The 14,890-nt window shown below is 34.1% G+C and overlaps 1 protein-coding gene across 1 annotated transcript in view; it reads left to right on the top strand.

The window, feature by feature from the left end:
- Nucleotides 1-201: 201 nt before the first annotated feature.
- Nucleotides 202-14,890, top strand: part of NCALD (neurocalcin delta) — a 382,750-nt gene continuing 368,061 nt past the window's right edge. The window contains exons 1-2 of the mRNA XM_023496426.2: nt 202-235; nt 2,760-2,819. The gene's annotated coding sequence lies outside the window, so the exon portion shown is untranslated. The remainder of the gene's footprint in view (nt 236-2,759; nt 2,820-14,890) is intronic.

Here is a 14,890-nt window from a genome sequence, read left to right as displayed (position 1 = left end):
GTTAGTATTATACAGGTTTTTGTTAAGATAATTTCTAAATCTGCTATAGTCTATTTTATAGATTGAATACTATACACTAAGAAGAACCATATTTCAATGTGTTGATGGCTTTAAATATTTTTCCCACTCAATTTTGACTTGAGGATGCCAATTATTTCTTATAACATTCAGCTGCAGCCTACTCCTTCATTTCTTTATGCATACTGTGACTTGCCTAGAGGAGAAGAAGGTTTTTGTAGGTATTACCTTATTCATTATTCAATGTAATCTCTGGATTCAAGCTTGATGCCTTCACTCTTTCTCTTTCCTTAGCATACATTAAAAAGTTGTATGAATATTGAATTCAGATGTCATTTTTGTATCATTGGAGAGAATCAGCAAGTAGTAGGAGCTATTTAATGTAATTTTTCAGTGCTGGCATATAATTTGATATAACCCATGCTTATCAAGTATTTAATAAAATGTGTTGATTTTCCTATCCTTAGTTATATCTAAGAGAATTAGAATGGATTTAAGAGTATACAGAACAAGAAGTGGTTTAAACTGTCTTCTTGAAAAAGCTTAAATATCAATTGTCTTGGCATCTTTATGTTTTAAATATAAACTAGTTTTGCACATGGATATTAAATACTAATGTGGAACTGAGAGGCTTTTTTTAATGATTGAAAAAATATAAATGAAGAAGATAGCTTCTTCAATAATTACTAAATTGATAGTAAGTTGCTTTGTATACTTTTAGGATGTTGCTGGCTTTTTGCTTTTTATACATCCTTTTTGCTAGCCAACATATAAAGGTTATTTTTAATAGAGCTTTTTAATTATTTAAACTACATTTTTTATATAAATTAGCCTAACTTTTATATTTCCATTTTTTATTAATGGACATGTGATTCCTTCTGTTGAGAAAGGTGGGACCTTATTATGTGAACAAGCTGATGAGCCTTGTTTGTAATTTGTGAAGCACTGTGAAGCATTTGGACCAATGATTATAGATTTTGTCTAGCTCTACTGCTTTCCACTTTACAGACATAAAGTTTCACTATCCTCCACTAAAGTTAATTGTTCTGTTGTATGTTTTATGAATGGTGAGCAGACTTTCTAGTTTTCAATTTATTTAACTTCCATTTATTTCTTGTGGCCAGGTCAATGGCCAGAAGATTTCTCAAGACTATAGTAAAGTTTTTGATTTATCTTGAATTGTTTTTGTTCTCTTTTGTTATCTTCTCTGGTACTTAGACTCCTTGTACCTCCTTTACTTAAGGGAATCTAAAATTTTGGATATGCTGTTGTTTTTCCAATTCATTTCATTTCATTTTTCTTGCCTTTAATTTTGCAATATAGCATTCATATTTTTTCCTATGCTCTAACAACCAGATCCTGATGTAATCTTATGATGCCTTTCTGCATATCTTTAAAGCTCTCTAAATTTACTTCTGAAAAGATATTATTTGCTGCTTGTCCTTATTCTTGATAGAGCCTCCTTTTTTCCTTAGATTCTTACTATAGCAATGGCTGTTACAAATAAGATTGTGTAGAAGTCCTGAAATGTTTTTCACATTATGTTAATGACTATAAGAGAATAATGTATTCATGATAGTTAAGACAGATATCAGCTTTTAAAAAATTACTTGGTTTTATTATGATACAATTTACTAGTTGAATTCATTCCATCAAACTTAAAAAAAAAAAGACCTTTTGAAATTCCTTACTTAAGTATGCTCATCTCCTTTTAAAAACTGTTTGAAATATTAATGTTCTTTTTGTCATTTGTCTTATTAGGTATAACTTCTGGAGCTTGCATTTTAACATTAAGATTTTCAAATTCTCTTCATATTTTAGCAGGTTCTAGATTTTACTTCTTATTAATCTAAACTCATTTAATCTTTTCATGATTTAGCTGTGTCTAGATTTACTTCTTATTTAATCTTGTTATTTTTTATGATTGTCTTTTACTTGCTTGGCTATCAGTAAAAAACTAATCCTTGCTCATAACTGATAAGATCTGTTTCTAATTTAGTTGAATTGTATTGGTACCTAATGAATATACATTAATTATATATGTCATCAGCCCCTTTTATACTCCTTCCTGGTTTGTCTGCTTTAGTGGTCAACATCTTTTGTGCAGAAGCATTTCTCCCTGTTCAAAATTGGGGGGCATTGGTATTTCTAAGTGTTCTGGTGTATCTTCTCCTGATACTAGATAATGAAGTCCTGCTATTTTCTTTGCTGTTTCTTCTGTGATAAGCTATTCATTGTGATTGTTTGTAGGGCCAGTTTGCAACCTTACTCTGCTCTTGTCATTTTATTAGACTCTGAGGAGAACTTGTATCACATTGATTAGGCTAATAACCTCAGCCTGAGCCCAAATGACAGAATTAATCAGAATTGTCCATGCTAAGCATTAGATTCCCTATTCTAGTTCAACAACCTATCTTTCTTTTCTCCTTCCAATCTTGATGCATATCCTGGGATTTCTAGTTATGCCATTGCTCCCATGGGGGTATTTTGAATTCTAATGCCTCCTTTGTTATCTTTGGCTTTCTTTTGCTGAGTGCATCTGGTCCGTCCTATTGAAGCAGAAATTCTTTTAAATATTCTATAGGAATTAGAAAATTGGTTTGGAATTGAGAAGTGGAGTTGATTTTAAGTATCCTATAATAATGCAAGCAAAACTAAGAGAAACCCAAATTTCTCATCATTAATTATTCTGTTTAATTCTAGTAATTGTTGATAAGCTAATTCATTTTTTTTTTAAACAGAGGAGCTCATTCTGCCTTGTGGAATCTACAGTTTGCTGAGATCTGGTTACCAATATACAGGTAAGTAATCATAGAAATTCCTTGCATTGATTTATCTTTTTTTTTTTTTTTTTTTTAAGAGCTCAAAATACTTCTAGATTTTTGCATTCATCTAGACCTCTTAAAGAGGCAGGCCTAATTATACCTAATTTTCAAATGGGGAAACAGATATAAAGCATTTTCTCATTTTTAGTGGTATATGGTAATTGAAGCCTGTCCTTCATTCACTGAACATACAATACTGCATCAAAAAGAAAATTGTTGATACTGATAGCTGGAGAGAAACTACAGGGATCCCCCTCAACTGGAGAATGGCTGAACATATTGAGGTTTATGGTTGTGATACAATATTACTGTGCTATAAGAAATGATGAGCTGGCTGATTTCAGAAAAACCTGGGAAAACTTAAGTGAACTGATGCTGAGTGAAGTGAGCAAAACCCGGAGAATATTGTATACAATAATAGTAAGATTATGTGATGAGCAACTTCAGCTCTTCTCAGAAGTAGTATGATCCAAGACAACTCCATAAGAATTGTATTCTTATACAGAATACAAATGGTGACAGAAAATGCTATTCACATCCAGAGAAAGAATTATAGAGCCTGAATGTAGATAGAAGCATACTATTTTCACTTTTTCCCCCTCTGATTTTTCTTTCACAACATGACTAATGTGCTAAAATGTTTAATATGATTGCATGTATATAACCTAAATTAGATTGCTTGCTGTCTTGGGGAGGGGAGAAGGTAGGATACAAATTTGGAACTCAAAAATTTTATAAAAATGAATCTATCTTTACATGTAATTGGAAAAAAATAAAAAATCTATTAAGTGCAAAGAGTTCAATGATCTTAGAAAGGCATGAAAAGACTTCCATGAAATGATGAAAAACAAAGTGGGAATAATCAAGAAAACTTGTATGTAGTAAAATACAATAATGTGATATTATTTTAATAATGACTTAGAGACTTCACATGTGGTTTCTTAATGGGGGCTGGAGGTGGGGATAAGGAAGAGAATCTGGAACTCAAAAGTTTTAAAACCAAATGAAAAAAATTGCTTGAAATGTAAATGGAAAAAATATTAAATAAATTAAGAATGGCTTTGAGTGACTGAGTTATTTTGACTATTATAAATAACCAAATTAACAATAAAGAGCATATGAAGAAAGATGCTATCCAGAAAAAAGAACTGATAAAGTGAAGTATGTATAGAATAATTTTATACATATATTCCTGTTTGTGTCTAATGATAACCACTTGTAAGGTGAAGGGGGAAAAGAGAAGGAAAAATTGAAAAGAAATTTACACATAATTCTTGTATTTTTGAAGAGGTAGCAAGTTATATGTAGTAGATTTGCAGTTTCATGTACAATCATATTTTAATTGTGCTATGTTATGGAAATACTCATTTTGTTCCATGAATTGAAAATAAAACAAATTTGCATTATAAAAAACTACAAGGAGTTGTTAAGTGAATGGGAAATGAGAAAATAGAGGCAATAATTTCAGATAAACTTTTCAAGCAATTTAATTGTGAAAGAGTGAAGAGATAATTTGAAGGGATGGCAGTGTCAATTGAAAACTTTTTAAGAATGAAGAAGAGCTAGGAATGCTTATTATATGTTCTTTGGAAGTCTGGAACCATCCAGATTATATGGTTATTAGGGATAATATTTTATTGATCTTTAAATTTATAATATAGTGGTCACTGTCAATATTGTACTGATTCTGCCATTATTCCTATGTTTCTCAGAATTACCTCATATTTGCCCTGCTTTTTTTTTTCTGGGGGGATGGGTTACAATGTTATTCCATTACTTATATGTATCACAATTGATTTGATTGTTTTCTTAATTGCTTGATATCCACTTTTTTCTTTTGTTACTAAAAAAGATTGCTATGCTGAATGTTTTGGTATTTGTGTGACCATTTTTCTATTTTTGGTGCTTTGTATGATTTTAAGGTCAAAAGATATCAATAGGTTCAAATTGTTTTGTCTTATTGTTGGATTGTTTCACAGTCCCACAGCATGGTATTGATTTCCTGTGTTCCCACTGTCCCTTCAACATTGACTATTTCTTCTTTTTTCATATTTGCCAATTTAGTGGATATGAGATGAAACTTCAAGACTGTTTTACTTTTCATTTCTGATCATATATAGCATGTTTCAAGAGGATTTAGACAATCTTGGGAACAGCTTGACTTTAACTGTCACCTTAAGAAATTTCTATCAGCTAAAGTAATAGTGATTTCCCATTTATTGGGGAAGAAAAAGGCAAAGAGAGAAAAAAAAATAAGCATTTTATAGCACTTATTGTGTTTTAGGTGCTATACTGAGTACTTTTTTTTTTTAATGTATATTATCTCATTTGGTCCTCACAACAATTCTCTAAGACAGATGCTATTGTTTCCTCATTTTACAGATGTGGAATCTAAAGTAAACAGAAGGTAGGTGACTTAGTCAGGGTCACATAGTAAGTGACTGAGGTTAGATTTGAATTCAGGTCTTTCTGATTCCAGGCCCAGAGTTCTATCCATTGTGCCACCAGCTGTCTCTACTGACCATAAACCCTCCAAACTTGAGAATGTATAATGCTGATGTATTTCTGAATTATGTTTTTAGTTCCTCTTACAAATTTCCTATATCCTGGTATATTCATGCCCTGAACATACGACTGAGTCACAGTGCAAGAATCAATTTTGTTCTAGTAGTTTCCTGTTAAGTCAGATATACTTTGGAAATAAAATGGACTAATAGATTCAGAAGATGTGGTATCTAGTCCCTGTTTCTCCACTTGTGTAAACCTCTTCTCACAATCTATTTGGATCATTTTCCTTGGTGGATATCAATTACTTTACTTTTGTGATGGATAGTGACGAGGTCTTGTATGGCTGGGTTTGGTTGGTAGAATTACCTTGAGGCAAACAGGGAAAGGCACTGACAGAGATCAATTTAACCTGATAGTCCCATCTTGCTGAGACTATCTCAGTCATGTTCCTGAGGTTAAATTTCCCTTAAAAAAAAGTCTGTCTATGACTTATGCCAGTGGTTCTCAAAGTATGGTCTAGAGAATCCTGGGGATCTCTAAAACCCTTTTAGAGGGTCGACAAATTCAAAAGTAGTTTTTATTTGCAATATGGTAAATGTCTATAAATATATTCCAGATAAACAAAAACTCTTTGGAGAGAGCCTCAATAATTTTTAATCGGATAAAGATACTGAAAACAAAAGTGTGAGAACCACTGACCTATGCCATCTTTGCTGAACTCATTGGGTCAATCCACTACAGCATTCTATCTCATAGCTTCTTTCCCTTCCCCCCTTCCCCATGTCATATGGTATCTTTCCTCTTATCCCCTCACTGTGCTCTCCTCTCAATCCCCACCATACCTTATGGTGTCTTACTCTTTTAGGGTAACTAAAGACATGCCCCAATCTCATGGAGTGTTTCCTTTCTCCTGGCTAATTGTGGGTTCCACTAGGGTACTTACTCTTTCCATCCTTAATTGTTAAAACTCCTTTCTTGCGAACTATATGTTTTCCCACTCTATTTCGTGTTTACCACTCCTGGTGTCTATTATATCTCTTCATTTTGTCTGTAACTTCTTCTAAATAAATCTACCTTTTGCCAAAAAAATGGCCACTGTGAATTCTTCACATGACCAAACCCATCTGGTTTACCACATCAGGTAGAATTGGTGAGAGGTGGGAAGAAGCAAGATTCTGGTCTTTTATCTTCTAAATTTTGGCACAGAAGATGCATAATTCCAGATACTCTTTAGGAAAGAAAGAGAGAGACTCTGAGAAACTGACATGACATAATGAGGTGTGGAGGTGCCAACTGCTCTACATAGTGGTTCCTTCCTAGTTTTTCTTCTGGGACTTTTCCCCAGAGACAATCGGGAATCATGTGTCTACTCTCTCTCAAGGCTGGAGGCCAGAAGGTCTACTCTCTCACCCAAAGTCTGATCAGCTCTGTCCCTCATACAGAAGAGAAACATTGATTTTCCAATCTCCACCAATGAGGAGAGTCTTATGCTAATAGATTTTGGTAAATGGACTTTGAGCAGAGGGTTACTCTAGCTTAAAGCAGCATATGAATAGAGTGGATAAGTGGATAGATAGAATGTTAAACCTATGGCAAAGAGGTCTGAGTTCTATTCCTGCCTCTGAAACTTTCTAGATATGTGCAACCCCTTTTCAAGCCCTATTTCCTCAGGGTAATACTGAATGTTACAAAAAGGAATAATATTTGTGTATTGACAAGCTCAGATATTTATTCTTCTTCCTTCAGCCTTAAAATATTTCTGCTCCCTTCTCCTCCCATCAAGAGTTCCTTTCTAAAATGAACAGGTAGAAATAAATAGGAACAAGTTCATGTTCAGCAACATAACCATATGTTGTATATTTGAAGTTTAGTTCAGTTTCAAGTTTTGCCCAATATTGCAATTCATCACCAGAAGGTTGGCCACTGTAACATGATAAATTTTTTTGGACACAGTGACTCATGAAGTAAGTAGGCATTGTGATACCTAAAATACCACACATAAAAAATTATTTTTAGGTAATTTCCTAAAGCAATTTAAAATATGACTGAAAAATTTTCCAAAATGTTACTTTGAATTTGTTTTCATTAGTTAGGGAGAAAATCATTTGTTATTTCCTACCCTATCAATAGGGAACATAGTTCCTTGTGGGCTACCCACAGGGATCTTTGCTTTTAGACTCTGCATTAGGCACATTTAATCTGCATAATAATGTTATCAGGTTTGTTTGTTTGTTTGTTTAGTCACATGGGCTTTAATAATGAACTTAAAAGTCATTCCAGGTCAGTGTATTTTGTAGGAATATTAACCTAAGTTAAAAAAGCACTTATAAAATAAAAGCTACTCAAAGAAGAAAGTGAAGGCCATTTTTTAATTGAACTATTCAGTTGAAAAAGTATGCAATGAACAGAGCTATACTGGCAAATTTGACACCTGGGGTTTAATAAAATAAATTGCTTTCTAAAAATCATTTTTAAAGACAAATTTAATTGAGGAATAGGTAAAAATTATGAGACACAAAGCCCTGTGGAGAAGAGGAGAAGAGACCCTGGGGACATTCCCTTATATAAGGGACAGCAGAGACCTCTTGATACCACAAACCCATTGCTACCACTCAGGTCAGGAGGAGTAGAGAGCAGAGTAAATCACTTAAAAGAGGAGCTTACTCATGGTGGGATGATTAAAAATTGAGGAAAGAGGATGATGTCTACTAATTTCCTATTTTTAACTAAGTATTTTTGCTAACCAGGGACAGCTAGGTATGGATATGCTATAGAAAAGTGATGCTATTTGTGTGGTCTAGATCCCTAGTGGTTATAAGAAAGTTATCAAGAATCCCCCATTAAATCGGCTGCAGGTTCTAGGAGTGAAAGAATTCACTCATTCCCAAAGATTAGTTGCAAAATGAAAGTTTATTGTTAGATAGAAATCAGTTTAACCAGAGACTGACTTCTATGATGGCAGATCTATGGAAAATGGAGTTTTGCACTGAGAATGCAGTTCTCAGTGAACAGAAAGTACTGGCAGCTGAGTGAGCCACCAAGGTCCATCTGTAAAAACTTTAGTTGATGGAAGCTTATTATATTGGTTGTCTTTGTGGGGCTTGGGAAGCCTGAGCAGATCAGAACCAATGGGGGCTGGGACAACTAGAGCAGATCAGAACCAGTGGGAGCTGGGACAGCCTGAGTTGGCTCAGATTCAGTGGGGGCTGGGACAAGCCCGGATATCCTATTGGAATTCAAAGGGATGCTTTTGATCAGGATGTGTGAATCAAAGGCCCTGGTATCCAGGAAAGACAACTTTGTCTGGGGAGGATATGCCTCAGCCAGGAGGGCCTGGGAATCTGAAAGGAATCACAGATCAATACGAAATAGTTTCTTAAAGGGACCACAACTCGCTTCAAAAGGAACTTTAATCAGTCCAATGTCAAAATTTCAATCCACCCATCCAGTCTTATACAGTAGTAGGTTGAATCCCTTAGACTATATTGTTAGCATATCTAAAAAGCCTACTCTGCTTCCTTAAGTCATTGTTTGCCTGGTCACATAGATGCTTATGCCAGTTTGTTCTCAGCTAAGTTTCTCTCTGGACCCTCCCTAACACTTCTCCAACTCCTCCCTAATTTTTCTCTAACTCCCAAGACCCTGCTCTTATTTCCCTCCCTCTCTTCTCCTACTTTAAAAGTCCACAACAGCAAAAGCATCTTGCTTAATCATATATAATCCAGCTTTGTTTAATCATATTTGATTTAGCCTGTGAGCCATTTCAGGATAATAAATGGCATCCTTTTTGGATATGATAAATATCTCTCATGTTGAGTTCTTCATATTTTGAACTGCTTTCCCACTTGGAACATGGGTACTTCATTTATATTATACTTCTTCAGATAGAGTACTGAGCCTGGAGTCAGGAAGACTTGAGTTCAGATTTGAACCCAGCAATTTACTAGCTCTTTGACCCTTGGACAAGCCATTTAACCCTTTTTGCCTCAATTTCCTTATCTGCAAAATAAGTTAGAGAAGGAAATGGAAAACCATTTCAGTATCTTTGCCAAGAAAGCCCCAGTTGGGTGACAATGAGTTGCAGAGGATTGAACAATAACAACAACAGCATTCTTGCTAACCAAATGCTAAACTCAATTGTGACTATGTGGTAGAAGTATAAATGGTAAAAAGTTGACCTATTAAATTGTAAGTTTCTTCAGGATTGGAACTGTTTTTGTTTTTATTCATATTTGTATCCCTAAAGTATCTTAGCACATAGTAGGCACTTAATAAATTACTGTTTATTTATAATAAAATGCTGTTTATTAATTGAGGGACTCATAGTGACTTCTAATTTGTGATGCCTTGAGACAGTTGTTTCACATTAGTTAGCCACTTCTTAATTATAGTAGAAAGAAAACATTTGCTATGTTTTTCAAGATGAGGTTGTTTTTGAAAGGTAATTTTTCATTGCCCTCAATTTTGCTGGAAGGTATTTCTGTTAATACAGATATAAATGACCTATTTGTTGCTAAAATAGAATGTAGATTCCTTGAGGACAGAGAATATTTCATTTTTGTCCTGGTACTTCTATTGACTGCTATAGTGCTTTATCACCAAATCAGGCACTTTAAAAAATTCTTGTTGAATTTGCAATAGAAAGTATACTTATTCGATTTGAAGTCAGAGAACCTGGGATCTAATTTTTGTTTTTCCTTTTTACTATCTTTATGGAAAAAAGTAAATAAACAATTATTATGTATTTACTATATGTCAGTCAGTGGCACTCTGCTAAGAATTTCACAAATTTCTCCTTTAATCTTCAGAATACCCGTATGGGGGTAGGAGATGCTTTTAAGAATACAAGACAGACTCTGACTAAGTCACCAGATGGGTGGGAAAGACTGCAAATGATATAAGAGCTGGGAAAAGTTGGAAATCAGAATGAGCTGGAGTGGGCAGGCAGGTGGTATAATGGATCGAGCACTGACCTGAGGTCAGAAAAGATTTAAGTTTAAATCTAGCCTCAGACACTTACTAGGTGTAGGACCCTGGCTATATCACTTAAACACATTTGCCTCAGATTGTAAACAATAAGGTAGAGAAGGAAATGCCAATCATTCCAGTGTCTTTGCCAAGAAAACCCCAAATTGTGTCATGAAGAGACAGACATGACTGAACAACAACAACCATGAGTTGGAGTAATGAAGGCTTCACGGTGGAAATGGACTGTGAGCTAGGAGGGATTGGCAGAAGTTGGGTCAGCAGTGAGGAGAGGAAGGGAGCTCTGGGTAGCTAATAATAACAAGAGCCCGTATTTATATAATATAGGTTTGCAAAGTGCTTTATATGCATTATTTCATTTAACCCTCATAGCAATGTTGTAAGGTATTTATTACAGATATTATTGTCTTCATTTTATAGAAAGAAAGCCCAGAACCTGAAGCCAGGAGTTTTATGTTTACTCAGACACTTACTATTGTGATCCTAGGCAATCATTTAACCTTTATTGACCTAAGTTTCTCCATCTGTAAAATGGGGATAATAATATCAACAATAGTAACAGTTACCTCCCAGAGTTATCGGCATTATTATTAGTATTGTTATCATTATTATTTGTTATAGGCCAGAATTCTGTACTTGAAACAAGGATTCTTACAAGGTGTTAAGTCAGTGGAATTGATAAGACAATGGTTATCTAGTTTAGCATGGTGCTTAATAGTTCTCTAGTTCAGTATGATTGACTTAATCTTATAACAAATAATGGTTTCCTAGTGATATAATGATTGGTTTATACTCAGTATACTGTGAATGATCTAATTATAAAAGAGCATATAAATTGGGACAAACTCAGCTAGGGTGGAACTCAGAGACACATTTTTTCCATTTCCCACCTTTGTAGTGGCTGGAGGCTGGAGCACAAGCCCTCGGACTCAGAGACAGATTCACTCTATCTCACACCACCCTGATGGCTGGCCTCCTGCATTTCCTTCACTGAGACCAAGCTAGCCTAGGCCCAGGCAAGGAGACAATAAAGAATTTGAACTTTAACACCTGGGTATTCTCGTGGTGATTACTGAAACAAAGGCTGGTCCAGAGACTTCCAGAACCAGAACATTATAATAATAATAATTATTATTATTAGTTTGAATGTACTTCCTCTTCATTTTATAGAATTTGTTGTTTACTTCAAAACACAGCTCTATTTTAGTAGACTGAAATCCAAAGAGGTTAATGATTGACTGGAGGTCATACATCTAGTAAATGTCAAAAACCCTGAATCCACGTTTTTTTTTGTTTTTTTTTTTTTTGTTGTTGTTGTTTGTTGTTGTTTTTTTGGTAACTCTGAGCAGAGTCCTCAACAACAGAGGGCATCATCAGCAAAGTATCCTATGTGGATGGGAATGTGAGATAAATTTTGAGGACTTCTTGGTACTTCTGAATCCTGGTCCCCTCAATTACTTTTTTCAATAGGTGTTCCTGTGAAATATATATATATATATATATATATATATATATATATATATATAAAATCAATATATTCCTACTGACCCTGGCCTGTAACTCTCCTCATTATTTTGTTATTACAGATGCCCGTCCTGAGGCAAACCTCAAAATTTTAGAATAACCAATTCTACAGCTCCTTTTAAGAGCATTTTTTTTGTCACTGGTCTTCCTGGCTTGGCTGACAGAAACCTGTGCCTTGTCTTGTTTTTTTTGAGAGTCCCTTAATTAGATAAGATGAAATCAGGGACTGTCCAAGCAGCTTCTTGCCAGATATTATTTTGTGGTAGAAAAGTCAAGTGACATTCAGGTTGGTTTCTCTAAATTTGATTATAAATCTTTCTTGCCTCTTTCATGCCTGTGCCAAGGGATTGGATAGCTCCGTCTCAGAAGAAGAAGAATTCTAAAGTTCTTCAATTGGCCTTTGCACAACCAGAATAATTTCACTGACATATTCACAACCTGGAAGTTACTGAAATATTTCTTTATTCCATTTGAAATGGGGTCTTCCAAGATCATTTGGACTTTTGCTTTTCTATTGAATTTTAAGACCCCCTTTTATTTTCCTATACTGCCTATAGACGCACATGCACATTCTCTCTCACACTCACATAAATACATCTAAAACAGAACTCAAACCTCTATATCCTCCAGATTTCCCAAATCTGTTTGACAACATTACTATCCTTTCAGTCACCCAAATTCACAACCTTTGAGTCATCCTTGAATCTTCTTTCCCTCATACATCCTATCTAATCAGTTGCCAAATCTTTACGTCTCTGAGAATTGCTCTCTTCTCTCTACTCATATAGTATCTCCCCTGGTTCAAGCCCTAATCACCTTTACTCTGGATTATTTTGGTAGCTTTTTAATTACTTTTCTTGCTTCCAGTTTCTTCCTTCTCTGATCCATCCAGCATATAACAATAACATTGATATTCTTTTTAAAAATAGTATTTTATTTCCCCCAAATACATATGAAAACAGTTTTGAACTTTATTTTTTAAAAAATTGAGTTACAGATTTTCTCCTTCTCTTTCCTGAAACAGTAAGCAATCTGATATTGGTTAAACATGTACAATCATGCAAAACATATTTCCATATTAGTCCCATTGTGAAAGAAAACACAAAACCCAAAGGAGAAAAGAGCCATAAAAAAGTGAAAAGTAGTTTGCATTCAGACTTCATTAGTTCTTTCTCAGGGGATGGATAGTATTTTTCATCTTGAGTCCTTTGGAATTATCTCAGATCATTGTATTGCCAAGAATAGCCAAATCATTCACAATGGGTCATAGTACAATATTTATGTTACTGTGTATAATGTTCTTTTACTTCTGCTCACTTCACTTTCCATCAGTTCATGTAAACTTTTCCAGGTTTTTCTAAAATCAGTTTCCTTTGTCATTTCTTATAGAGCAGTAGAATTACATTAATATACCACAAATTATTCACACATTTCTCAATTGATGGACATCCCCTTGATTTCCAATTCTTTTCCTCTATCAAATTGATACTATTAAAGTATCGATTTGATAATATCACTTCCCCACTCAGATATCTCTAATTTCGCTATTTGTCTCCAGGATAAAATACAAAACCCTTAACTTAGCATATAAATTTCACCAAACATGGCTTCCATCTATTGTTTCATTCTTATTTCATAGTCATCTCCTTCATATAATGCTCTATTCCAGTTAAACTGATCCTGTGCATGACACTGGATCTTTCAACTCTATGTTTTTCCATAGGTGGTCCCCCATGTTCAAATATACCTCCTCTTCATTTTATAGAATTTCTTGTTTATTTCAAAGCACAGCTCAAGTACTTCTTCCAATAGAAGGCTCTTCCAGAGATCTCTTGTCAAATTAATTAGTATGGTTTAAGTCTGACTATCCATCTAATTGTATTATGTTTTGTCCACATCTCCATCTTCTCTACCAGAATGGGAGGAAGTACTTTAGCAAAAAAAAATTGTTTTTTATAAAATCTAAGTGAACCATATCTACAGAATTCCCTTCTATTCCTGGTTTATATAAGATTACATTTTCAAAGGACTCATGCAGTCCTCTGTGAAATGTAGTCTATAGAAATTTTCTCAGTGAATTAAGTTCTCTAATTTCTGGGAAATGTGTAAAATGTCCTGGAAACATCTTCTCCCTTTCCCTCCCCACTCCCTAGTACATACATATATAGCACAGAATTATAGTATGTTTGAAGAAATGCAATTTTGAAATTTGCATCTTGTACATAATAATTGTTCCAGTGGAGACATTTCCAAGTACAGGGCTTTTGGAAGCTGCTTAAATAAGTAGATTAGACTGATTTGTTAACAGTATCTGTATAGATGAGGAGTATTCTAGATAATTTTCAAAATCTTTTCCAACCCTAAATCCTGTAATCCTAGGATAAATAATGGACTTAAATCCTTAATGTTGGATCTGTTTAGATTAAGCTAGCTTCCCATCCCCTTTACTGTCATTTTGTTTCTGCTATTAAATCCATGCTCATATTGGTCTGCAGAGCATGAGTTCCTATTGGTCTAATTTGCAAAAGTCTGACACAAAGTAACTCAACTAAGATTGTGATGTCATTTTGGTCCTCTGAGAATGAAGGACAGCAACCTAACCTAGCTGTTAATTCAATTCAACAAGTATTTGTTGACTATATTGATTCCTTGCAGGATATATAAGAAATACAAAATACATTTACTAATTATTCATAGATGGATTAATTTCCTTAACTTATTTATAGTTTAATAGAAATAAATTGAAACTGTCATTATAGCAATGCTATGATGATAAACATTCTTATCTCCATTTTACAAGTTAGAAAATTTTTCTCCTTCAAACTCTAGATCATGTTTCATTTCAAGGACCCAATTGTTTTAGTGTTAATTGATTCTCTCTTTTCTGAAGTTTTATGTTAATTATCTTCTTTACTCTTTTTTACATTTAAACATATGCTGCTTTGTATTAAAATTTAACAAAACATTCCCTGTTAAAGGACAAGAGACAAGAGGAAAATGATCAAATACTTTTGATCTTTTTAGACAAA

Source organism: Sarcophilus harrisii, chromosome 1, assembly GCF_902635505.1.
Source record: "Sarcophilus harrisii chromosome 1, mSarHar1.11, whole genome shotgun sequence".
Lineage (NCBI taxonomy): Eukaryota > Metazoa > Chordata > Mammalia > Dasyuromorphia > Dasyuridae > Sarcophilus > Sarcophilus harrisii.
Note: the sequence above shows the minus strand (reverse complement) of the source record. Positions and strands in the feature narration are given on the sequence as shown.